Consider the following 12,904-nt stretch of genomic DNA (forward strand, 5'->3'; position numbering starts at 1 on the left):
TTACACTCAAGGTTTCCCATTGTGTCAAAAGACTAACACTTAGAGCAATTGAATACTTCTTTAAAAATTCACAAAAGAGCTTCAACCAACTGCTCAATAACAGTGTGAAAATTGATTCTGCCCACTTCAAAGTATCCTCATTTGAAAACTATTCGCTCACAGAATATCAGACAAAGCGCAATTTTCGAACTCAGCCTCCAGTTCACACCAAAAGGTAAGAGCTCCTTGTGAAATAAGAGCATTGTTCAGGGTAACATGTCACAATCTCCCAGCACCCATCGCATCTCATCAGAATTGAAAGGAGAGTCAGTGGAGTTGTTGCCTCTACTCTGGGAGTAGCCTTTTATGTTAATATTGTTTGGTTGTTACTCGGTTGTTCATTTGAAAAAAAAAATTGCTTTGACGCCAATGTTCCCCACTTCCAACTTTGTTAAGAAATAAAAGAATTATTAATCATGAAATATTACTTGATAAATCAGAACTGATGTATCTCATTGATAAAAGTTGATTAAGAAGGCATAAGGAATAAATCATACAGTTAGAAAGCTCAGAAACCAGCACCTTTGGCTAAACCCTTTCATCGTGTCCAGGGTGCGTTCCTGAGCTAGTTCCATTTGCCTGCATTCGCTGTGAACCTTTTCTATCCACATATCCAAATGTCTTTTAAATGTTCGAATTGTACCCCCATCTCCCACTTCCTCTAGCAGCTCGTTCAATATACCCACCAGCCTTTGCGTATAAAACATGTCCTCGGGTCCCCTTTAAATCATTCCCCTTTCCCCATAATCCCCTCTAGTTTAAAACTTTCAAATGCTGGGAGAAAGTCTTTGACCATCCATCTTATCTAGAAGGTCACCGCTCAGCCTCCTTCACTCCAGGGAAAACAGTCCCAGGCCATCCAGCCTCTCTTTATAACCACAGCCCTCCAGTCGCAATGACATGTTTGTGAATCTTTTCTATGCCCTTTCCAGCTTAATCACATCCTTCCCTATCGTATGGCGATTTGAAATGCACACAATATTCCTAATGAATTAGACACGGCTGGAAGAGGTCCATGTGCATAATGGATGAAACCAAGAGTAGACTAAGCGACCATTTCGCCCAACTCTTGTGCTCCGTCAGGCAAGACCTGCTGGAGTTCCCGGTTGCTAACCATTTTAGCTCCACTTCCCATTCTCATACCGACCTTTCTGTCCTGGGCCACATGTCCTCCATTGCCAAGGTGAGGCCAGATGTAAACTTGCAGAAGAGCACCTCGTATTCCATTTGGGTAGTTTACAGCCCATTGGTGTGACCAGTGAATTCTCTAATTTCAAATAATATCCCCCAGCCCTCCATTTCCCCCTTGCACCCATCATGGTACACATCCATCTCTCCCACCATCACCCATCAATCCACTCACCCTGCTCTATTTTCCTCCCCTCCCCTCAGCTCCTTTGTTTTCCCTTCATCCCTTATTTCCTTTTATCCTTCTTTCCCTGCCCCTTGTCCCCTTCCATCCATATCCCTGCATCTGCCTTTACATTTTACTGCTGCTCTCCTAATCTGACCCTCTTGATATCCTCACCTCAAGACTGTCACTATTTCCCCCCACCTGCCCCCATCTCACCTGTACCCACCTATCACTTGCTAGACTTTGCCCCATCACCACCTTTCTTTTTTACAGCTTTCTCCACCCTACTCCATCAGTCTGAAGAAGTGTCCCGAACCAAAAGATTCTCTGTCCATTCCCTCCATAGATGCTGCCTGACCTATTGACTTCCTCCACACTTTGTGTTTTGCTCAAGATTCCAACATCTGCAGTTTCTTGTGTCTCCTATGTACTTGTACCTCTTGGTCTCTCTTTTCTAAAGCACTGCCAGACCCTGTAATTTGCAGGTATGTTCCACCCTGGTTTACATTCCCCCCAAAATGTAAGATTTGGCAATTGTTTGAATTTAATTCTATCTTCCTTTTTTCATCCAATTTCCCAGTTGGTCTAAATCGTTTTTAGCCTGAGACAACCTTTTGCATAATCCACTATATTACCAATTTTGGAGTCATCTGCAAACTTACTAATCACGCCACCGATATTCTCATCTAAACCGTCAATAAATATCATAATAAACCCAACACTAATCTCTGTGGCACACCACTGGTCACAGTCTTCCAAAGTGAAAAACAACACTCAAGTACCACCTCTACCACCACAATTTTAAGATACGATCAAGTCGAGCATTGCTTAGGCCCCACCTAGTGTGCTGTTGTACACTCACATCTGGAACCCAGGCACGTACATGGGTGTCTAGAGATACTTTGAATACCATTGAAAACCCTCTGTGCTTTGGGGGTGGGTTGATCCTTCTCTATGTTTCCCATCAGATACAAGGCGGCCAGGAATGAAAATCCCTTGAGTTACAGGATGTCCCCAATTTTAGATAAGATTTGAGTTTTCGAATGATGTACCACACAAAACGTGGCATCCTATTATGTACTAGATCCATCTCCATCAAAACAAGTGACAAGAATCCTAAACTCCTCTTTGGATTAACTCTTTAGAATTTTCTTTGCGTATTTTAATCCTGAAAACTCTACTTTTCTCACTCCTACGTCTGATGATATTTAGGTTATTTTTAATGAAATTTTTAGTGGCATTTTATCACCACGCTAAATTATCTTAGATAGACACAAAGTGCTGGAGTAACTTTGTAGGTCAGACAGCATCTCAGGAGAAAAAGGATTCCTTGTCTCCAGAGGTGCTACCTAACCCGCTGAGTTACTCCAGCACTTTGTGTCTATCTTGAGTATAAACCAGCAACCGGCACGGTAGCGCAGCGGTAGAGTTGCTGCTTTACAGCGAATGCAGCGCCGGAGACTCAGGTTCGATCCTGACTATGGGTGCTGCACTGTAAGGAGTTTGTACGTTCTCCCCGTGACCTGTGTGGGTTTTCTCCGAGATCTTCGGTTTCCTCCCACACTCCAAAGACGTGCAGGTATGTAGGTTAATTGGCTGGGTAAATGTAAAAATTGTCCCTAGTGGGTGTAGGATAGTGTTAATGTACGGGGATCGCTGGGCGGCACGGACTTGGAGGGCCGAAAAGGCCTGTTTCCGGCTGTATATATATGATATGATATGATCTGCAGTTCTTTGTTTCTAGATTATCTTGCAACTGGCCTTAAGTGGCTGCACAGATTCTGATGAGTCCAGTGATAATTTAATTTTTTTTTGAGGGGAGATTTGCTTCAGGGGGAAATGTGTCACAATAGCAGGGGAACAATGAGTTCAAGAGATGTGTCTGAACAAGCAGAAAGATCCTCGGCATACTATATTATCTTAAGGACCTTCAGTCATGCAGCACTCCCTTCACACTATATTGGATTATCAGCCTGTTAAAACTGATGGCCCCAGGGAGAGAATCTTAACAACAATTACTCACCACTTTCCTTTCTTCTTAGATTCCACCATTTGCGCCCTTGAGAAAAAAATAAACTGCTGGATGAACTCAGCACATCAGGCAACAACTGTGGAAGGATTAGACAGACTCGGGCTCAGACTCATGTCTGTAGAAGAGTCTCAACACGAAAAGGCATCTGTACATTCCCTTCACAGATGCTGCCTGACCCATTGAGTATCTCCAGCAGTTTGGGTTTTTTTTGCTCAAGATTCCAGCATCCGCAGTTTCTTGTGCCTTTATCTGTCATCTTTGTCTTTTCAACATTTATCCTTCAGCCTTGGTTACCATCTCATCCCTTCTCTCCCTGCCTGACTTACCTGCCATTCAACCCCACTTTATCTGGATCTATCACTTCCCAGCTCTTGTCCCATCTCTTCCCCTCTCCTCTTTCTAACAGTTATCTTGCTTCTACTCCATCAGTCTAAAAAGTCAGCTTTCCATTTCTCTCCACAGATGCTGCCTGACCCACTGAGTTCCTCCAGAAATTGTGTTTTTTGCTCAAGATTCCAGCATCTGCAATCTCTTGTGTTTCCAACAATGCCTGTTGTGTAACAATGTATAAATCTGGAGTCATGGAGTGACTATTCACAGCACAGGAATAGATCCTTCGGCCCATGATATCTATACTGACCATCAAGTACCTACTCGTATAAATCCCAACTAACCAGCACTTGGTCTCTAGCTATCAGAATCAGAATCAGAATTACCTTTATTGTCATCCAAAAAACAAGTCTTTTGGACGAGATTTCGTCACCCACAGTCCAACAGTAAGAGCAATAACATAAGCAATTACACAACCACAAAACAACACAAAACAACAACAAAAAAGAAACATCCATCACAGTGAATCACAGTGAGTCACACTGCCTTGGCATCCAGATGCTCCTTAACCATTGTGAGAGGCTCTGTAGCACACTGAGTTCTTCCAGCATTTCATTTAAGTTGCCTAATATTTTGTTCTGATGATAACAAAGGTTTTAAGGTCCTCCCATCTTTTACCCCTTTTATTATCCATAAGCTTTTGGTTGTTTTCTCCAGTGAAGGCCAATCCAAAATTATTATTTAGCACCTGTACCATTGTAGATCCCCGCTTCTTCCTCTGAGAAACCAATGTTTGCTATAGCTACTCTCTTCCTTTTACTATACACGTAGAAGCTCTTACTGTTAGCCTCATTTTCTAAATTAATCTTAAACTGACTTCTCCCTTTTTATGATTTTTTTTAGTCATCCTTTCTGGTGTCTAAAATGTTCCCAATTATCTGGCCAATCACAAATCTATGATTTTTCATTCTATTTAATACTATTCCCAACTTCCTAAATTAGCCACGGATTATGTGTCTTCCCCACAGAGGCTTCCTTCTACACCCTTCTGAGATTTACAGATTTACTTCCATGATTTTATGTCCCAGTCGGCATAAATTCAAATTACTGACTCTCAATCACTTTGTGATGTTTTAGAGTACATTAATGCAGGTTATTGTTAGAGAGTCAAAGAGTCATGCAGCATGGAAGCAGGACCTTCGCCCTGACTTGTCATTGCCAACCAAGTTGACCCATCGAATCTAGTCCCACCTGCCCGCGTTTGACCCATATCCCTCTAAACATATCCATCCGTGTACGTGTTCGAATGTTGTTGTAGTACCTGCCCTCAACTGCTTCCTCTGGCATGTTGTTCCATATACCCACTATTTACATAGAAACATAGAAAATAGGTGCAGGAGTAGGCCATTCAATATGATCATGGCTGATCATCCAAAAACAGTACCCTGTTCCTGCTTTCTTCCCATATTCCTTGATTTGTTAGCCTTGAGCCATATCTAACTTGAAATCTCAATTTCAATTTTGTTGAACCTACCCTGGAATACAAAGGATTAGGATTATGATATTTCACAGACCCACCAGAAACAAATTTGCAAAGTAACGTGGTGAAATCATTGAGTTTATCATAAATCATTGAGTTGAGTAACAGGCTCCATTCTCAAGAGATTTGTTTTATTCAGTGTGTAGATATGGTGCAATTTGGACCCCAGCCTGGGGTTTCACACATTCAGTAATCTCCGTACCCTGTGAAGAGCTTGGTGTGAACTCATTATCACATGAAAGCTCTCTAGTCCCTCTGATACCAGGATGTGCTCTGACAATCGCACACAAGTGACCATGGGAAAGCTGCCCCAACACCTTTTCCTCAGAGCATCTTGCACAGATGTCCATTTAATGTCTCACCCACAATCAAAGGGTCCTTTTTACAAGCTATACATAGAGTTTGGTGCAGAATACTGTTGGGGGAGGGTTGAGTTGGGGAAGTCTGCTGGTTTTATTGCTGAATCATACATCTGGGAAACAGGCCCTTCAGCCCTCCGAGTCCATGCCAACCATCAAACACCCATGTACACAAATCCCATCTCTAACCCCACCACTGAAGTACAAACCTTAATAATTATTACTAAGTCACTATTATTCTTCTCAGAGCCTCAACTGCAACATTTGTAAACCATGTGACAATGAGGGGCTTCACACTCAATCAGAGAAGCCAGGGACTATTTTGATGAGGCTGCAACTCTGCTAATAACTGTTTTGCCTTTGAATCACAAACTTCTGGGCAACACAGCCAGTACAGTTTGCAGCCTTACTGTTCTACAGCCCTGGTTTGATCCCGACCTCCATTGCTGTCTGTGTGGAGTTTGCACATTCTCTGTGTGTTGGTGTAGGTTTCCCTTGCCATGCTCCTGTTACTTCCCACATCCCAAAGATGTGTGGGAACCATTGAATTGCCTTGAAAGTGCTGGTGGTAGCATGTGGGGGTAGATGATGTGAATGTGGGCGTATAGGTTGCTGAAAAAAATTCTGGCGGAATAGGATTGATCTGTGAATCAATATAGAATGAATTAATATAGACTCAACAGGCCAAATACCCTCCTTGTGAGGATATATGAAAATACAAAATTGTACTCCAGAGGCATATTCATAAAATCTCGGCCTGGTGCACCTGTGTTGAAAGACATTGCATTGGCCACTTGTTAGCAGAGCCAATAATCAATGATTGTTACTCCATTAACCAGGTAGGAAAGATTTCATGATTTTATGTGAAGAAGAACTGGGCATTATTCATGATTTCATGGTTAATCATGAACCAAGATCTAGATTATCTGGTCACTTTCACACTGATGTTTTAGGGAGCATAGTTAGGATGCTGTAGATAGGAATCTCCACTTCAGATTCCGATTAGTTTCTTGTCATATGCGCTAGGGTGAAATGAAATTGCCTGTTTTCATGAAGCCGTACACATAAGAATGCAAGTGCAAAGCGGCAGGATGGTGTAAGATTATAGTGAAATCAGAAGGAATGCAAAAATACGAAAGTACAATAATCAAATAATGGAATGAGGTATAGTTAAGAGTAAGAGTACATGATAGAACCTCTGGGAATGGGTTGTGAAAGAAGTGATTGGTTCATGAGCCTGATAGCAGTGGGTAAGAAGTGTTGTTAAGTCTGGACATCCGAGCTTCCAAGCTCCTGTATCTTCTCCCAGAAAGTAGAAAGGACAAAAGGGAATGGCCAGGGTGGCAGGTATCTTTGACGATATTTCAGCCCTCCTGATGCAACGCACCGTGAAAATGGACAAGAAGTACATCGTTAGCCACAAAATGCTGTGGAATATCGCGATAGCCTGGAAGTACCATAGGAGTGCAAGGTCTCTGACCAGGGACAGGACCCTATCCTGGGGACAGCAAGGCCAGGAGTGGCATTTTCAATCTGCTGCACAATGAGCAGCAGTGAAATCTAGCACAGACTGGCAGCTTGGACAAGTGGGCAAACCCATGAACAGGCTAAGGAGCTGAGTGGCCTCCTCTTGCTCCTTGGGTGGTTGATAATCAGCACGTCAGCTGCAAGTGCTCTGAGCTCCTCAGTGGTAACATATCCAGATCATAATTGATTGGGTATTTGGTTGTTGATACACAATGCCCTGGTGTGACGAGGACAACTTTCATCTTCTTGGTCTCAATATTTGCCCAATACTGCAGTGGCCCCAGTGGCCATTTTCCACATGAGCCTTGGTAAGCATATTGCCTGCTGTTTAATCTGCTGGTAATGGTGGGTGGGCATCACAGTCAGGTTGAATGCTTTGTACTGACAAAGCATCTCATTCCTGAAAGACTCACTGTTTCTCTTTCCACAGACACTACCTCACTTGCAGAAATTTCCTATGTCTTCTACTTTTACTTCTGATTTTCAGCCCCTGCAGTTCTTTAAAAAAAAATCATTTACTTTTGAATACTACCTTCACGTGACTCACAATAAGATCTCAAGTAGGGAGAGGGATGCTGTACAGTAATCGCCAGTGCAATGAGTCCAGGTGATTCTCCATGCTAGGTCTAAGTTTCAAAGGTCAACTCTGGTCTCTATGACAATGATCATCTCCAGTGGCTTTGATCTCTTTATTTTTTTATTTCAAAATATACTTTATTCGAGAAACAAATATATCTAACACATGATCCTTACCACTACCAGACTCCATCCAACGTTCTCAAAGGCTATACACACATTTAACACTGTTTACACAAATTACACAAATTTACCCACCCACACTTGCCATTCATGTGGCCCACTAACGTGGTATCCCTTCCCTTATTTCTGAGGGGTGTCTCCACCACACCTTGCCCCCCATGTCCAGCAGTGGAAGGACCCTAGACGGTGTCCTCCCCCACAGATCCTTGGCGTTGGCTGCACCAAGCTTCAGTGCATCCCTCAGCACGCACTACTGCAGTCTGCAGTGGGCCAGTCAGCAACATTCCCCGACGGACATTTTGCTCTGCTGGGAAGTCAACAAAGCTCCAAAGAGCGTCTTTCACCGAGTTGATGACCTTCCAGCAGCACTCGATATACTTCCAGGCTCTCGGGATATTCCACAGCATTTTGTGGCCAACGATGTACTTCTTGTCCATTTTCACGGTGCGTTGCATCAGGAGGGCTGGAAATATCATCAATGATACCTGTCACCCTGTGCCCATTCCCTTTTGTCCTTTCTACTTTCTGGGAGAAGATACAGGAGCTTGGAAGCTCGGATGTCCAGACTTAAGAACACTTCTTCCCTGCTGCTATCAGACTCGTGAGCCAATCCACACTCTGCAAAGAGGTGGGCAACTGTCTCCTCTCCATAGCAGCCGTCCCGAGGGCAGCGTGCGCTGGTGGTGAGGTTCTGGCGGTGCAGGAAGGATCTGACTGGGAGGGCTTCCCTCACCGCCAGCCAAGCCAGGTCTTGGTGCTTGTTGGTGAGTTCTGGCGATGAGGCATTTTGCCAGACAAGCTGGGCGGTCTGCTCTGGGAACCACGCCACAGGATCCATGGAGTCATTTCCCTGCAGGACGTTCCGTGCTGACCACTGCCTGATGGACTTGTGGTCAAAGGTGTTGGTCCGGAAGAACCTTTCCACGAACGACAGATGGTGCTGCAATGTCCAGCTGACTGGCACATTGTGTGGCATCTGTGCCAGGCCCATCCTTTGCAATACCGGGGACAGGGAGAACCTCAGTCAGTAGTGACACTTGGTGCCCACGTGCCTTGGCTCTACGCTCTGCCTGATGCAGCCACACACGAAGGTGGCCATCAGGATGAGGGCGACGTTGGGCACGCTTTTACCCCCGTTATCTGCCGACATGCATTGTGGCTCGTCGCACCGGGTTCATCCTCGACCCCCAGATGAAGTGGAAGACGGCCCGGGTGATCCCTGTGGCGTAGGAGGGAGGGACAGGCCACGCTTGCGCCAAGTACAACAGCCCCGAGTGCACCACACACCTGATGACCAGATTTTTTTCCCGTTATGGAGAGGGAGCGCTGCTTCCACAGCTCCAGTTTCTTCCCCACCTTGGCTATCCCCACCAGCCAATTCTTGTCACACACCTCAGCCCCCCCAAACCAGATCCCCAGCACTGATGAAGTCAGGCTTGATGGTGAAAGGGATGGAAGATCGGTGGGGCCAGTTGCCGAAGAGCATGGACTCACTCTTCCTGCGGTTCACCCTGGTTCCTGTGGCCGACTCAAACTGGTCGCAGACGCTAATGAATCTGCAGACCGACCCTGGATCCGATCAGAAGACGGCGACATCATCCATGTACAGGGAGGCCTTGACCTGAGTGCCCCCACTGTATGGCAATGTCACTCCTCTTATTCTCACGTCCTTCCTAATGGACTTGGCAAATGGTGCAATACAACAGATGAACAAGACTGGGGACAGAGGGCAACCCTGCCTGACTCCAGACCTGGCGGGGAAGCTGTCTGATTCCCACCCATTGATTTGGACTGCACGACAGTTATCGGTGTAGAGCAGTTGGATCCAATTCCTGATTCCTTCCCCAAAGCCCATTTTGGAGAGCATGTCCCGTGTGTGATATCCTGTCGAAGGCCTTCTCATGGTCCAAGCTGACCAGGCAGGCATCCACCCGTCTGTCCTGCACGTAGGCAATGGTATCTCTCAGCAGCGCCAGGCTGTCTGAGATTTTCTTGCCAGGTACAGCACAGGTTTGGTCCGGGTGGATCACCCGTCCTAGAGCAGACTTGACCCGGTTGGCGATGGCCTCAGACAGGATCTTGTAATCAACATACAACAATGTGATGGGTCTCTAATTCCTTATATCATCAATCTTCCCCTTCTGCTTGTAGATTAGGGTGATGCTGCCCTTCCTCATAGAGTCTGACATGCTGCCGGCTAGAAGCATGTCATTGTACACTTCCAGCAGGTCTGGGCCCACCCAGTCCCACAGAGCCCAATATAGCTCGGCCGGTAAGCCATTGCTTCCGGGAGTTTTACTCGAGCCTGTCAGCTCCTCTAGGGTCAGTGGTTGATCCAGACTCTCCCGCTTGCTGTCTTCCAAGACGTCCGTGATAGAGGACAGGAAGTTCTGGGAGGCGGTGCTGTCTGTGGCCTTTCTGTTGTACAAACCCGTATAAAAGGATGTGCAGATCCTCAGCATGTCCGTCTGCAAGGATGTTACCGAGCCGTCATCCTCCCTAAGAGCTCCCCCTGTGAACCTTATGGAAGAAGAAACATGAGCACGTCTCATCCTGCTCCACATGGCGGACACTGGATCGGAAGATGATCTTGGAGGATTTGGAGGTAAAGAGCCGAGCTTGCCGGCCCTTCAACTCTCTAAGTTCCTCCCTCACATCCACTCCTCCCGACTGCAGTTGCTGCAAATCTGTCTGGAGTTGACACAATTCCCTCTGACTCTGTCTTGCTCTCTGAACCCCTTTAAATATGAAGAACCTCTTGATGTTCTTCTTGGTTGCATCCCACCAGAGTGTCGGGGAGTCAAAGAGGGGCTTCACAGTTTTTCAACATGTGTAATGTAATCCCTCTTTATCTCCTCAATGCTCTCTGGGGCCAACAGCTCCCCATTTAACTTCCACGTCCCTCTGCCTGCCTTCCGGTCCTCCTTTATTAAAAAATATATATAAATTTGTAACAAAAATAATGTATTTAATTACGATCACGATACAAAACAAAATCGTGGTAACACACCCACCACCATAGTACAAAATCACCAAATTAACTGGACACTGATTTTCAGACAACTATGTTACAATTCTTACAAATATACTAAATAACTACTATACAACTATGTCCCACTCTCTTACACCACCCAAGCGTGGATGTAACCCCGGAAAGGGGGCAGGCATCTGTCTCGGGCAGAGCCCTCTGCCGCCTGACGCCGTGACTCGCTGATGGCCAGCTTGGACAGGCCCAGGAGCAACCCAACCAGGACATCTTCGGCCCTACGCACAGGGTGTCCAAAGATGAGGATGGTGGGTGAGAAATACAGCCAGAAGGCAAGGAGCAGCCCCTTTAGATATTGGAACAGGGGCTGCAACCTCACACACTCCATGTACACATGGTACACAGACTCACACACTCCATGTACACGTGGTACAGACTCACACACTCCATATACACGTGGTACACAGACTCACACACGCCATATACATGTGGTACACAGACTCACACACTCCATATACACGTGCTACACAGACTCACACACTCCATATACACGTGGTACAGACTCACATACTCCATATACACGTGCTACACAGACTCACACACTCCACATACGCGTGGTACGCAGACACACACACCATATACACGTGGTACACAGATTCACACACTCCATATACACGTGGTACACAGACTCACACTCCATATACACGTGGTACACAGACTCACACACTCCATATACACGTGCTACACAGACTCACACACTCCACATACACGTGGTACGCAGATACACACTCCATATACACGTGGTACACAGACACTTCCTGCCCGCAAAAGTGGCAGGCGGCTGGCGAGTCCGTGAACCCCGAGAGAAACGGGATGCAGGGAATTCCTCTGTGCAGTACCCTCCACCCCAGGTCCCCAATGTATAGGGGGAGAATCTCTGCGTAGAGGGACCCCACCGGGGGGCCCCCTCGCGACCGGAAGGCAACACAGATCGCCACTTAGTGTCCGGATGGTGGACAAGGGCGAGGAAGTGCAGGGTGTGGAGGAGGAGCCCGTACAGGTGACGCCTACCTGCATCTCGGAAGGAGATGATGTTGAAACTGGCAACGGAGATCGCCATGTCAGGAGTACACTAGATCCCCTCACCAGTCCCCGGTCGCTGTCAGCAGAGCCACCTCTCCCCCTACGGACCCTAGGTGGATTGGCAGTGCGTTTTACCTGCCGGATCTCAGCTACAAGGGATGCTCTGCTGATCCCTCCGGTCCTCCTGCAGGCGACAGGAAGCCTGAGGGAGGCAGTGGTCAGAGAAGAACTCCGGCGTGAGGTCGGTGTGTCTGACCGTGACGGCCTTCGATGCGAAGAGGAAGTCTATCTGGGACCGGGCTGAACCGTTCGATTTAAACTTCCGATTTAATAAGAACAGAAACTTCACCTGAAGAACAGATACTACTCTTGATCTTCTGATGAACAGATACTACACTTGATCTTAGCCAAAAGGCAGAGAAGCAATCCAGTGGCTTTGATTGTGGAGCTACTGTCTGTGTTTAGGTCCCACGCCAACAAAGTGTGCACAAATGGATCTGGGATATTAAGCAATCACTGACTGCAAACAATGGGGCCAATTGGCAGGCAAAGTGCCAGCACAAATGGTGCAGGCCACATTCCAATCAGAAACCCATCACGGTCCCATCACTACGATGTGTGATCACATTTTGTCCCATTGATCATCAATCGAGCAATTAGCAACAGTTTATGACTTCCTGGTCACTGGAAAGACATTCCGCAGTGGCATTCATGGTAAAGAACCTCTACTTGGTGAACATGAGGCATTTTGTGACAGACATATGCTTGATTGCCCCAGAATTAAATATTCAAAGTCTGTCTTTCTTCTGATCTTTAACTCCTTCTGAGATCAGCTGCACTTCATGCCTTCTGCCTTTGGGGAAGAGATTTGCATCAGTGCCTCTTCCCAGGCTCC

The 12,904-nt window shown here is 46.3% G+C and overlaps 1 pseudogene; it reads right to left on the minus strand.

The window, feature by feature from the left end:
- Nucleotides 1-12,284: 12,284 nt before the first annotated feature.
- Nucleotides 12,285-12,436, minus strand: LOC144597087 (U2 spliceosomal RNA; annotated as a pseudogene).
- Nucleotides 12,437-12,904: the final 468 nt, after the last annotated feature.

The sequence above is a fragment of the Rhinoraja longicauda genome, chromosome 9 (assembly GCF_053455715.1).
Source record: "Rhinoraja longicauda isolate Sanriku21f chromosome 9, sRhiLon1.1, whole genome shotgun sequence".
Taxonomy (NCBI): Eukaryota; Metazoa; Chordata; class Chondrichthyes; order Rajiformes; family Arhynchobatidae; genus Rhinoraja; species Rhinoraja longicauda.